The sequence below is a fragment of the Pygocentrus nattereri genome, chromosome 28, assembly GCF_015220715.1.
Source record: "Pygocentrus nattereri isolate fPygNat1 chromosome 28, fPygNat1.pri, whole genome shotgun sequence".
Classification (NCBI taxonomy): Eukaryota; Metazoa; Chordata; class Actinopteri; order Characiformes; family Serrasalmidae; genus Pygocentrus; species Pygocentrus nattereri.
This window is the reverse complement of record NC_051238.1, coordinates 15,477,888-15,491,419: the sequence shown is the minus strand read 5'-3', so window position 1 is coordinate 15,491,419 and position 13,532 is coordinate 15,477,888.

Below are 13,532 nucleotides of genomic sequence, written 5' to 3'. Positions count from 1 at the left end.
ACTGGGATTGTCACACACAACCATCTCTAGGGTTTACAGAGAACGGTCTGAAAAAGAGGAAATATCCAGTGAGCGGCAGTTGTGTGGACGAAAATGCCTTGTTGATGTGAGAGGTCAGAGGAGAATGGGCAGACTGGTTCGAGATGATAAAGGCAACAGTAACTCAAATAACCAACCAAAATATCTGAGGAATGTTTCCAACACCTTGTTGAAAGTCTGCTATGAAGACTTAAGGCAGTTCTGAAGGCAAAAGGGGGTCCAACCTTTTACTTACAACTTATGTACCTAATAAAGTGGCAGGTGAGTGTATATCACCTATTTTGATTGTAACTACACACATATTTCATTTTCCTGCTGTTATATGCATTTTCAATGTATTTATTTCTAAATTATTTATTATTTTATTAATGCATATGTTATTTTTTTCTGTATCTATTTTGAACAGTTGGTCGCTTTATGTATTGATTAATTAATTCATTAATATTTTCATTAATTTATTTATTTTTGTATTTCTTCGTTTATATGATAATGAAGGGGATAGGGAAGAAGGAGAAGAGCTGATTAAACTCCAAAAAGAACCGCAATGTCACAGACAGACAAGCCTGCCGATAAATATCTTTCGATGGCCTCCACAGGCAGTAAGCTAGATGGGCGTCTAAATGTCTGCACTGTAAAAAGTGGCTTGTCACATCTACCTAAAAATGACTCATATGGTAACTAGTAAATTAACTAGTTTTATGCAACCTAAATAAATATTTTGAATGAATGATTCATTTAATCAGTGTCGTTTTTTTGAGTTGAATTAAACTAGTTAATTTACTTGTTACCACATGAAGTATTTTTTTAGGCAGATATGATGAGTCACTTTTTACAGTGTAAATGATTAAATTTTTTTTTAAAATATTAATAAAGAAACATTTAAATAACAAATAAATACAAAAATCAATGAGGAGGGAAAATGACTAAATAGACATAAGTAAATACAAACATATTAATTTGTAAGGTTTTATTTATTAATAAAGTAATTTCTATGTTTATGTATGTATTTTTAGATTTGCCATCATTGTGCTTTGTGCTGAGTCATTTATTTTTAATTTTATTTATTTTCCATTTTGGCAGATCTGGTCCAGCATAGTAGAGGCAGAGAATGTTCAGCAGAGAATTTGTAGTGAGGAGAACTGCCACTTCATAATGTGTTAAGCAGGAAAATCACCAAACTGTGGACACCAGACCTGCAGACCTGGATAATCAGATTCAGAATCACTTTATTTTGCCAAGTATGTTGCACATACAAGGAATTTTTCTTGGTAGGCACACGCGTGTGACATGTAACATACTGAACAAACCAGACAAGCTCACGAACTAGTAACAAATATTTCTCTAAATAACAATACAGTAAACAGGGCCAATGTGAACGGTGCTAAAGAGTTATGTGAATACCTATACATACACTGTATTGCCAAAAGTATTGAATTTGAACTTCCATCCATCCATCTATCCATTCTTTAACAAATGTTTGTAGAAGCAGTCTGCAGGCCTAGGTGCTTGGTTTTATACACCTGTGGCCATGAAAGTGATTGGAACACCTGAATTCAATGATTTGGATGGGTGTCTAAATACTTTTTAGGTCTTTTGTAAATACTTTTTTGTAGGTCTAACAATCCTTCCACATGTAGGGTAACATGTAACTATTATATACAGAATTTTGCAAAATCATATAAACATTAGCATTTGTACAGTTCTGCAAATAAGCCTTATGCTACTGAATAAGTTATACTGCAATACAGTAGGGAGTTTGTTAGGTTCAGTTTTCTTAAAGTGTGAGGCATCCACTGTCATTAATGAACACTTCAGCTTAGGGGAAAAAGCTGTTAGTATGTCTGGCTGTGCTGGTTTTGATGGCTCTGAATCTCCTGTCAGAGAGGACTGGCTGGAAGAGGTGATGTCCAAAATGAGAGTGGTCAGATGAAATTTGCTGGCATGTTTCATCACCCTTCTGTTGTTAAGCTGGTTATTTACTTTTACCAATTGAACTATGGCAGCACACTACAATGCATTCTTACGCCTGTTAGATATTGGTAAATATATACATTCTGTTAAATATCTACATTCTGGGTGGAATATTTGTGTTTTTATTTACAGATTTTTTTTTTATTATTATAGGTGACATAGCAGTACCCTAACCCAGCCTTTAGATGTCACTGTGCACCCATTTTTATCTGTGTAGTAGAAGATTCAAATGCTGAATTTAAGGTAATGTCAAACAATGTCAAAAGGAAGCTACCACAAAAAGAAATCTGTTACAGCTGGTTACATCAGTTGCATTGGTTAGGCTATTTTATGAGAATTTACTGGAAAACATCTGCTTTATTGAGTTCATTGCCTGGATAGAAGATAGACTAATTTGGGTTTTAGAATAATATAATCTGAATTATAATACAGGGTTTAGGCCTATGATGAAACATATATCAAATCTAGGGTATTTTAAAAGTATTCAAATGTTTTGTTAAACTTGAAAAAATAAAGCCCTTTATGGGTCTTGTTAAAGGGCCCTTACCCCTTTCAGTTTTTGACATAATTTGAAAGTATCCATTGTCCTTTACAATGTTGGTAAATTTAATGATGAATGGACCACAAATGCCCCTAAATAACTGAAATGTCTGGTTACACTGATTTACGTTAATATTAAAGTAATTGTGCCTAATTCAAAAGCCTGAAACACTCTTTATAACTTCAACATGAATGGGTGGAGCTACAGTGCTGTAGGAATGAATAGGTGGATATATAAATGATGGTGGTAAACCATGGTTGTTAGAGCTAGGTCCAGTTTGGGCCATAGATGTCAAATCTCTGTCAAAACAACGAAAAAAGACCTTTACATTAATGGGAATTTCTTGCTCTGTGGGATTCTAATAGTAAACAGTAGTTCAGCTCCTAAAGGCCTTCTGAATAGGAGAGCATCATAGAATTTCATATGTGTGTGAAGGCAGATGAGAGAATACATATGAGTACATTATATATATATAGATAGATAGATAGATAGATAGATAGATAGATAAGGCTTTATTGTCATTCACATCACATGTGGTACATGAGGTGGAACGAAACATTGTACTCATGGTCCCAGTTAACTCCCAAAAGTAACATAAACAATAAATAGAAGGTGCAAATAAAAGGTGCAAATAACAGCAGCCTGAACCACAGCAGCATGATTATGAGGTAGAAGGTGTACATCTTAATACTGGTGATGTATAAGTGATATGTATCAAGTGACATGTGTTAGGGGTGATATAGTGGATGCACTGATTCTACTGCATCTACTTAGATACCATGGGGAAAAAATCCTGATCGGACATTTTTCCATTGGGCCTTTCAAGAATTTAACCCTTTTGCTTTCAACCAAAACCTGATGAAACGATGTAAGTGTATTACTGTAATACTTACAGAGTTTTAAATACAACAAGTGTAATGAATCTATAAACTAAATATTCCATCATATATTTTTATTAGGACATCTTTGAAGGCCTAGATGGCCCTGAAGTTTCTCCTCTTGTAAATGTGTTAGTGTTCTTAACGGGGCTGTTTTTGCAACTTAGTTTCTCTATATGGACTGGGGAATGATGGGAGAACTTAAAATTAATTAAAATTTTAATTGAATAACATTTCAATCAATTGAATGGTTACATTGTTTACAAAAACCTGTACAGACCTAGTATGATTTTGTTCTTCTTTTGACTTGAACATCAATGTATTTCTGCCAATTTCTGTCTATCTTTCTGGCTGTGTGTGTGCCTCTCTCTCATGTCTCTGTGATAATTGTGTGTGGTTGGTGGGGGTGTTGTAGTGTGGTGGTCTGTCTGTGGTGAAGAGGCCTGTCCACTCGGCTGTCGGTCTCTTATCTCCTCCTGACCGCAGCTCTCGGGATCCAGACAGGCTGGAGTGGCCCTCCTTCAGCTGCCCCACGAGAAGAGCACCCTGCTGGGCCACTGCTCACTCATTACAGCCTTATCTCTCTGCTCTCCACAGGAATGCTCCAGACATACGAGCCATGCTGTTCCGTCTGAGTGTATGTGTGTATTTATTCCACCTCTTTAAAAAGACGACAGGCCGCTCTGAAGTGCCCCTCTCTCCTGCGCTTTGATGGCCTCCTACTTTTCCTCTGTGTTTGGGCTGATAATCTGCACTCTGCGGTGTTTATGAGCTCTCCTCTTGTTTACAGCACTGTTTATGAGCCGGACTGGGAAACGGCACTCCGGGGAGATGAGGGGAGGAGGAGAAGCGAAGAGGAAAGAAGAAGAATTACAGTGTAGGTGTAGGTCATGTTAGATTGAACATATACTGTTCAAAGGTTTGGAATCCTTTGTCATAATAATAATAATAATTATTTTGTTCCGTGTTCATTCATACAGTGTAGATTAGGCACCAGAATCTATTTTAAAACATTTTAAGTGTTTTAAATGATACATAAAATAATGTAAGAATCTATTTATATTTTTTCCCGTCATGATCTACCTTGAGATCTGATCACCAATTTTCAAAAGAGCCTTTCTGGATACATTTATTATTACATAATTCCTGGTGATACAGTCTTAAAATTATTTGTTTCCAAAGGATTTTTGGCTAAAGCAATATGATTGCAGTAAAATCAATATAGATGCCTATTTAATGTCTACTTAAGTTTATTATAGCTTAATTATTAATGATAACTTCTGAAATGATTTTCACAATAACCAAAAAATGCCATTTTTATCTGTTTTGGCAATGCGTCATTTAAACTAGGCATTTTTTTTTCTTTAATAAGATTTATGGAATACATTGTGATGACAATGTGTGATTGCATGATTTCCAAAAGGCTTAGGCAGATTTGATCTTTGTAGGTGGGCATTGACATTGTTTTACTAAAAATGTATTTAAAGGCCTTTTTAATGTGTACACAAAGTTTTGATGTGAAGAAAGCTGCAGTTGTGCTCTCTGTTTTATCTCAGCATGACCGTTTTGTGGAGATATGCGAATTGTTTTTGCACCCCTCCCCTTTTCACCCATCATTGCTAGCCAGCAGCTCAACACAACATTACACACAGAGAGCCAACAGTGTCCTAGTTCATCTGACAACAGAGTCGCAGAGAGAACACATTTTTTTTATTATATTAATTAAAAATATCCAAATCAACTTATATTCCATTGGCGGAATGCCCATGAGGAGGCCTGCAGTAGGAGGGTAAATGTGGTTTTGCTGTAGCTCTGCTCCACAGAACCTTTTTTAGCACCTTAGGAATGTATACAGCTTTCTTGGTCATTATGCAGTCAGCTACAGCTCTGTTGATTATTCTGGACAAATGTGAAATTTCTTATGTCTTTGCAGTGTCTTACAAATTATTTGAAAGGTAGAAAGTTGTAAAGTACTGGCATCAAATCAGAATCATTTTATACATTCATCTACAACAAAGGATCCATAGTGATGCTACAGTCTAAGTGTTGGCCAAGTCTTCATGAGATTGTGAGTTCGATCCACAGCCATCCATGGCCACAAGTCCAAGGGTGAATAATTGGCCTTGCTCTCTTTGGATGGGTAGGATGGCCTTTGTGGCTGTTGAGCTGTCTAATATATGTATGTGTGCATGCTAGGTAGAATCCCAGCTAACAGGTAGAATTGGTCATGCCCTCCAAAAAATGATAATAATATAAATAAGTACATTTGTTTGCAACAAAACCTGTTTTATATTATTCAATGTAGTTTTTTTCAGACTTTTCAATGGTACAGTACATGCAGTGGATGGGCAGGTGACTTAGTGGTCAGTACTGCAGGTCAAAAGCCAATGTGAATTTCATGCTGGTTGAGCACTGCACTTTCAGATGGGCATTGTGAAAAAGAATGGAGGGACTCAATGGCCTTGAGTAAGGACAGAGTGTGTGACACTGAGCAGATGGTCAGCTGTAAAGGCTGTTGGTCACTCAGGCTTAAGCAGGTATGTTTTTTACAGGTTCCTGTCCCTAATGCAGTAGAGATAACCATCAGTGCCAGGCTTCCTCAGTTTTATGAAGCACAGTGTAGAACCCTCATTAACTGGCCTGTGCTGACAGAAGTTCAGAAAATTTTCCCTATAAAGGATGAATTATACTCTCAGATTTATTCCTAGATGTCAAAGAAAACAGATGTTTTACTGGGTTCAGTGAGGAGCTTTCTAAAACGATTTTTTGTAGAAGTGAAGTATAGGGTTGTGCTAAGGAAACAGTCTTGTCTTATAGAATGAGACACCAGGTATGCTAAGAGTGCTGCTTACAGGATGGTTGCACATGTGCATGACGAGCTGATGCACAATGTAAAGGGATTTGCTGGTCGGTGGACTGTGGTGGGTGTACTCTGTAATGATGATGTTATGTTGATTTGTACTTTTATTCATTATAAGTAGGGCTGACCTAAATAGGTGACTTTTCAAGGGAAAGCCAAAGGGAGCCCCCATGATTTGTTCATTTTTCCCCTTGGAGTTTAAACAGTAAGTCTTTCTCTTCTCCTATTGCAGAGACTCACAATCATGCAAGTACATATTATGTCCGTTATTCATTATGCCTCAACATTTAAGTGGGATAGAATAGTTGCATTTATTTATAGTGGATACAGCTCTACAGCTATAGCTAGATACAGTGACTATGGACACTAAATCATACAGTTCATACAGTAAGCCTATTCCATGTAGATGGTTTTTACTGAATTTAACAGCCTGGCATAACCATCATGCTCGCCCTTGCTAAATATACCAAGAGGCGCTCATTTAAGCTAGCTAGCTAATAGTGTCTGTAGATAATATAAATCAGATGGATTAGTTCAGCAGATTTAAAGTAAATTGATTAGGACGTAGGAAGGCTGTTGTTGATGAGCAGGTTTCCAAATGTCACTGGATGGTACTAAACATTGGGCAGTAAGGTGCTGCACAGCAGTAAACCATTTCACCCATTTTTGAATAAACTTTACTGTCTATATAAGCAGTCTCAGAAACATTAGTCAACTGAGGACAGCAACTTAAAACAATTAAAAGAAAATGAAATGCCTGGTGGGTCTTCATTGTTTGGAGCAATATATTTGGCTAGTTTAAAGGCTTTGGTGTAAATATTTTATCTAAATAAGAATGGTGCTTATTTTCAATGTACTTGAAGTGTGCATTGTGTAGCTTTCCAGAAACCCCATTTGCTGGAAAGGTGGGGCATGTCTGCCGCTGCATCAAGAAATACAACTTGAAACTCTATTACAAAAGGAGAAAGCCATACATCAATTTTGTGCCAAACACCACCAAGTTCTCTGGACTTCAACTCATCTCAGATGGTCCAAAAGACAGTGGAAATGTGTGCTGTGACTGAGTCCACATTTTAGCTTATTTTTGGGAAAAGCAGATATCAAGTTCTCCGTGCCAAAAGCAAAAGAGACCATCCAGACTTTTGTCAGCAAAAAATATCAAAAGCCAATGTCGGTCATGGTATAGGGGTTCATCAGTGACCACAGCACGGGTGACTTGCATATGTGTGAAGGTCCCATTGACACAGAGACACATATTGGAACTTTAGAGAGTTAAATTAGTTTATATCTACAAAATACAAAATCTTATCTTCATCTCTCTCCCTCCCTCCCTCTCTCTCTCTCTCTCTCTATATTTATATATATATATACACATGTCTCTCTCTCACACTCTCCCTCCCTCACTTTCTTTCTGTCTCTAACTATCTCCCAGCATAACGTATGTTAGTACCAGAAGTATACACGCTGGCACATACAGTGGTGTTGCTAAGGGACAGAGTCTGTTAGTAAAGTTGCCTGTGTGGGCTATAGGGTCTCCTGGATTTGACTGTGCCAAATCCAGCGAACACACAGAGTCAAATGTAGAACACTTTGATGAACAGGCCACCCAGCTATAAGTGAGGAAGCAGCTTAAAGTGTTTGATAGTGATCTCTTTTTCTGAGTTTCACTTGTTGCTTAATGCTGGATCATCCAGGGTCACATAACATAATGTAGCAAAACATTACAAAACAAAGATTTAAAACCTGTGAACCACGTGTGTGAAAAAGGAACTGCCCACTTTTAAAATCAATAACGTTTATAATCTTTAGCAGCAATAAATGCAACCAGCATTTCCTTTAATGTGAGCAGCCTTTCACATGTTTGTGGAGGAAGCTGAGCTCACTTTTTGCAGAAATGTTGATAGAAATTCAGATATACTGGTACATTTCTGAGCATAGACTGCTCATTTGAGGCTCTGCCAAATCTTCTCCACTGGGTTCAAGTTAGGACTTTGACAAGGCCACTCTAAATCTTTAGTTTTGCTTCTTTTTAGCCATTTAGATTTATTTATTTGTTTTTCTGTTTTGCATTACCCTGCTGCATAAAATTCAATTATGTATCTGTCCATGCAACAATGATGTTAAAGAATTATCTAAAAACAGAAATCATGGTTCCTTCAGCAATGGTAAGTTGCCTAGTCTGCGGCAGTAACGTCACTGTTCTTTTGGTGAACAGTGTTTTCTATATTGCAGTTGAGACTAGAAAGTCCTGTAATGCCTTGGATGTTCTCCTAGATTCTTTGATGATATCTTGAGATGATTTGCATCTGTATCCTTGGGGAAATTTCGTCACTCCTGGGAATATTCACGAATGTTCTTAGTGTTCTAGATGGGTACATTATGGCTTTCATTGTGGTTTGGTGATGTCCTTTTTCAGAGTGATGCATTTTCAACAGCTTTTTACTTTCCTCTCTTTTGGATTTTCTTCTGATTTTAGCCTAGTGTGCCTCTTAAAAAAATTCATCTCTCTGATAGTCAATCATCCGATTGTGGTCAATCACCTGAATCAATTGCATTTAGTACATTTGTTACATTTTCCTCACATGTGATGCACATGTTGGATATTTTTGCTTGTTGAATACATGAACTAGTAATTTCTCTCTGTGTAATGTTCTGTGTTGTTTAAAGATAAACAAGAACACTATGACAAATATGCAATAATCGAGAAAATCAGGCAAGGGCAAGTACTTTTTCATGGCACATAACAAAAAAAATGAAAAATATAATGTCACTAATCATTTACATTATTCCCTGAAACCCATAAACAATTGTAAAGTACAAAAGAAAATTCAGTCATAATGTTAAAACTGCATTTTAAAAAAAGGCCAATCACGGTAAACATCATTTAAAAGGCATGTAAGTACAGTATGAAAGACTAATGCTATTTAAAACCCCAGAAACTAGCAAAAACAAACAAAAACAAAATATACTAGATACCCCATTGAGAAGCAGCTGCCTTTTTTTTTTATAAAATCTTTGAACAAGAATTGCTTAAAAAGAGAAGTTCTAAACAAAAATGTGAGTCTGTTTGAGGTTGAGGTTGTTTTCTTCAGCCCATCTTTATCCAGCAGTTTCATATTCGCTTGATTCTTCAACTGATTGCTTGCCAAGCTTAAGGTGTTCCTGCATTCGCACTACGCTGCTCATATTTACAAAGCTGTGCAGTCGGCCATCGCAGATAGCACATGTGCATGCAAATTACATGGTCATTTTTCAAATGACCCTTAAGTCAGTTTCAAACTGCCTCGGGTTCTCACAGCCCACCTCCCGCTTTTAACAGATTTTACCCTGTATGTTTCTCCTTACAGAAAAAGTCTTTTTTAACATGAATTTTACATGTAAATGTGCTGTCACATTACATTACATGCTGTGAAAATATGTGATCACATGAAAAAACGTGATTGCTTGTAAACACAGATTTTTTATGACACACTTCACAAATGTATGTGATTTCTCTGTAAGAGGCCCACTTTCACGAGAAAACGGGACATAAACAGCAAATCAACTCAGTAAGGTAGTTTTATTGCAGCCAAAAGGATATTTAATTTGTTTGACCAAAGTTTTTGTATGTTCAGTCTGTTCTACGTAACATCTGCAGAAAACTAACATCACACCATATCAGCACCGGACAGCATGAGAACAGTGTAGTATGGAAAGTTTATTTAGACTGTAAATGTTTAAGATACCCACTGTATCCTGCCTTCCACCCGATGACCGCTGGGATAGGCTCCATCACCCCCCCCGCGTGACCCTGAGGGAGAAGCGGCTTAGAAAATGGATGTTTAACATACTGTTTAAAAGCATTATTTGTTGAATACACTTATTTATCTGTGTTGCATTACCACTACACGGTAACCAGTAGTGTCCTGCCAGGGTTTTATTCTGCATTTTGAGTGATAATGGGTCGGTTTGGCTCAGTTTCAGAGAGAATTTTATTGTACTTGGGTCAGTTTCAGACCCGAAACATGATAATGTGGTTTGGGTCAGGTTTAGACTCAAAACAGACCCAGCTGCTCGTTGTAGATGTCGTGCTAAAACCTTGTATATCCATTTTTTTGTTGATTTTACTTTTTTTTACATAACTTGAAAATTCTATTTGCCCTTTTGGTTTTAAATTTGTTTATATATATATATATATATATATATATATATATATATATATATATATATATATATATATATATTTATATGTATAATGTGTTAAATTTTCATTATAAATAGACCAACAGAAATGGTCCAAATTACTTCAAAATAAATCTTGTTACATTAACTTCTTTTACAAGTTCTTTTACAAACAGTGCTTTTGCTTCTCTTATAGGCTTACTGTTTTGGAGATATAAGGTTTTGTTCCGACAGTGATGTTATGTACTTGCTTGTATATACATTCAGCCTTGCATCAGCATGCAGTGAGATCATCAGAGAGCTGATGTTCAACATGCTATTCCACAGAAGTGTGTGTTATGTATGCTACACTCTCATGTGTGGTTTATACTTGGCAACCGTAATGTAATTCAGTTCAAACTGGAATGCTGCGCCTCACTTGACTTGGTGGTCTGACAGAAGAGCAAAATAGTGCTGAAGGGTTTCCTAATGACAGTGACCCCCTCCTCTTTTTCTCTTCTCTCTCTCAGTCTGTCTGTCTTATGCAATGTAATAACAGTCAAAGGACTGTTAGATAACCAAAACAAGGATGCTGAAAGAAGGATGTGGCGAAGCTGTCGAGGGAAGGGCCGCATCAGCAGCCTCTCTGTTTCCTCCTCCATTCATTATGTTATCGGTTGGGTGGGTTGGGGGTGTGTCCAAAAACAATATTCCTCTGTAAAGCTGAATAACCCAAAGTGACTGTTTTCTAATGTATATGTCAGTGAATCCAATTGGAAAGTCGTTGCTGAGAAGTCTGGCTTTGTAAAATGTCACCCAGGACACAAAAAACGATTTCAAAATCTCTCTCTCTCTCTCTCTCTCTCTCTCTCTCTCTCTGTGTGTATATATATATATATATATATATATATATATATATACACGTATATATATTTTTCTGTTCATATTTGTTCTTAATGGCTTTGGCATGTTATGTTGCTGTTTTTGTAATATTAATGAGTACAGCTGAACTGAACTTGTGTAAATGAGTGTTTAGAAAAGATGAAAAGGAATGAAAGACTGAAAAGAGCAAGAAAGGAAGGAAAAATTGAAAGAGTAGGCGCTTTGAGAGAGAGAGAAAAGGAAATCAAGAGAGAGTGAGAAAGTCAGTGAGAGAGAGAGAGATAGACAAACAGAAAGCATGAGAGAGAGAGGGAGAGAGAGTGTGTGTTAGAGGTGCAGTATTCGTGTTGTGCTGCTGTGTTCTACATGGCTCTTCCATGCTGTTGAGTTGTGTTGTTTGTCTCAGCTGAGTGGACGGGTGTTTATTGAAATGTTTACTGAGCTTTTCAAACACACTCGTTTCTCTGAATCCCTCTCTCACTCTCCCACTCACTCCCCCTTTCACTGGCTACCCTATCTCTCTCTTTCTCCCCTCCTCCCTCATATTATCAATGTCTTTCTCTCAGTCTTTCTGTCTATCATTTCGTCTGTTTTAGGTTTTCTATCCTCTTCTCACAAATGTTAAAAATTGTGTATAAAATAGCTGGATGGAAAAGCCAGAGAACGGAGGTACGTGTGGGACAGCTACTTCAGTCCTTATTAAATGGCTGCCTGGCATCTCTGAACTGTTAAAGGTACAGCCATGTCCAAATGTGCACAAACCCGTAGTTGGTGGAGAAGTCTGAATATTCATATTGTGGCAAATTTCCATAAAATCAGTAACTGAAAGTAAGTAAGTCTGCTTACTTACTGGGCCTGCATTTCATAGCCAGCACTTCACCACAAACCACAAATCTTTAGCCTGGTGCAGAAACAATGCTTCAATGTCACTCATCAATCAAGCTCACCCAAGAGAAATTCATAATCAAATTCCATAAACTGTCTTCCATGGCCTGTAGGTGGAGCCATTCAGCAGGGCTCTCATGCACTCGTCAAAATATTTTCTCTGTGTTTAAGGTTTATGTCTTGTAGCACCACTGTGACCCCACTGGGACCATGTCATTAGCCCCAAGGGGCTCTCATCCCCCTGCGTTGAGAAACCCCTGCTGTATTATTAAAGGAAGTCTCTTAACAACATGTTTTTGTGAGCCTAACACAAACTTAAACCTGGTTTTAAAAAACTTGATGCAAAACCAGCCACTGTCCGTGTGGAGAGTGTCAGTGGATCATCTGAGTTATGAGGTTCAGCAGTCAAAATATAAAAAATGCAACCTACATGCTACAAGCAATTAAGCTAACACTCCTGCACACTGAAACGACGTCACATGGAAGTGAGCAATATCTAAAAAGACTCAAACCCTTGCAGCCATAAAGACTTGCAGCCAAAAACTGCCAAAGCCTCTTATCTACCATATTTGACAAAGCTTATTGGTTTGTCTGGAGTATTTTGGTGAGATTGCCAGGCGAATAACGTCAATTCAGAACATAGCAGGTTTAGCTTGCATATAGTAAGAGTTGGATTTTGATTGCTTATTGACCTCATAATTCAGAAGATCTGGCTTCGTACAGAGGAAAAATGTCTGTACAGCAAAATGTTTCAGCTTGAGGTCTTTTTTGGGTACAACACTATTCATTTTTGTCATAGAGAATACCAGCATAGACACAGAGTTCCTAATATGGGCATAATGCAGACTACAGAATCACTCCAGAGGTCTATAACAGAATGCATCAGATTTCCTTCTTTCCTCAAAAGCTTTGCACATCAAGCCCTCTCTCTCTTCCTCTCATTCTGTTTCATTCTCTCTTTCTTGCTCTCATTCTCACATTATGCCTATTTTTTCCTCTAATAACCTCTCTCTCTCTCTCTCTCTCTCTCTCTCTCTCTCTCTCTCTCTCTCTCTCTCTCTCTCTCTCTCCAGCAGCTGTTGATAGGTAGAATATATGACTCCGTAAACACATTAGAGGTTTGTTTATGGCTGAATAACTGCAGTTTAAACACTTTTGAGAAATGTGGCTGGAGATGCGATGTTGTGAGCAGGACCCCGAGGAAGCCCAGTTTAGGGTTCCCTGGCATGCCTGTTTATTTTGCTTTGGGAGTCCTCAGCATCGAACCCCTGAGACAGGCCACGGGGAAGGAGTGAAGTCAGCTTTGCGATGATGAAGGAAATGTCAAACAAAGGCA